The sequence below is a fragment of the Leishmania donovani genome, chromosome 18, assembly GCF_000227135.1.
Source record: "Leishmania donovani BPK282A1 complete genome, chromosome 18".
Classification (NCBI taxonomy): domain Eukaryota; phylum Euglenozoa; class Kinetoplastea; order Trypanosomatida; family Trypanosomatidae; genus Leishmania; species Leishmania donovani.
The window spans coordinates 213128-214392 of record NC_018245.1 but is presented as its reverse complement, the minus strand read 5'-3'; positions in this window follow the sequence as shown (position 1 = coordinate 214392).

Sequence of the window (1265 nt, the reverse complement as noted above, 5' to 3'; positions counted from 1 at the left end):
ACATTCTCCCCCTCCCCCTTAGCACAGAGGCGTGCCCGCGTACAACTCCGCGTCAACGCCGACAACGATATGATGCGTACTTCAGAGAGAGGTCAGCAAGGCTTTGAAAGGTGTGTGTGATGTGGTGGTGGGGAAGTGGAGGGTTACCGTTATGTGCGCATGCAACGACTGATCGAGAGAGAGACCATTAAAAATGGGCACGCTCCATCATTTCTGTTTTCCTCTACCCATCGCTTTTTCTTTCGTTGATTTTTGTGCTAGTTTGTATGCATGAACATGCCATATAGATGCGCGTGTATTCTGAGCTTGATGGAGAACTACCGTTTTCTCTCTCATTCTCTCACTGGCTCGCTCTTGTGTGTGCATCGAGTATGCTGATGCGAAGCGATATCGAGGCGTGCGTGAGTGGGGTGCATTCTCGTGTAAGAACAAAAGAAGAAGAAATGCTCGCTGGATGACGACGATGATCGGCAGCTCTTTTTCGTCTGTTTCACGTTTTTTTGTTAAACAAGCGAAACTGCGGCTTTCTTCTCTCCTTCCTCCCTTCTCTTTGTTTGCTTCGCGATGGAGGGTTGTACTGCTGGAACGCAGAAAAAAAAAACAGACAACGCGACCCTGATGGGGCATCAGATACACCGATACGACGTTCAATGTTGTCGCGTCGAATCTGGTTGTCAGTGGGAAGAGAAGGGGGAGGGGTGCGGGCTCGTTTGCTTGTGAGCGCTGAAAACGATTGCTTAAAGAATCGAAATAGGGTGGAGTAGTGGCGCTGCCCTGAGAGGGACGCGTGACGCACATCTTTTACAGGTTTCTTCAGCGATCGCCGGCCGCTTTTTTTTCTGCTCCGCACTTAGGCCTGATGAGATGGGTAACACCTCAGCGTAGCATCTGCGGGCCCATCATCCACTCTGCGAGGAAGCCAGGCTGCCGTCCTCTCCCTGCTAGCGCCGAACCACTTCTGGTGGTGTCAGGGCCAGGTGCTTACGACGTACAAAGGTGAGGGCGATTTGCCGCTACCGATGTGGGCGGCCAGGTCCCCTGGATGGCGCTGCGTCGGAGCGGCCGGTGACAACGAACGCGTATCATCCCCCTGATGGGCAGAGTGTCAGCTTCACTCGAGTGTATCCCAGCTGGTCCTCACTGCCCATGGGTGGGGGCCCGAGTGACTTGGAGGGGTGCACCAGGTGGCGGCTGGCAGGGGGGGGGCTGTGCGGCGACCTGCGGGGCAGACGGGTAGAGTGTGAGGCAGGGGGCGGGGTACCAGC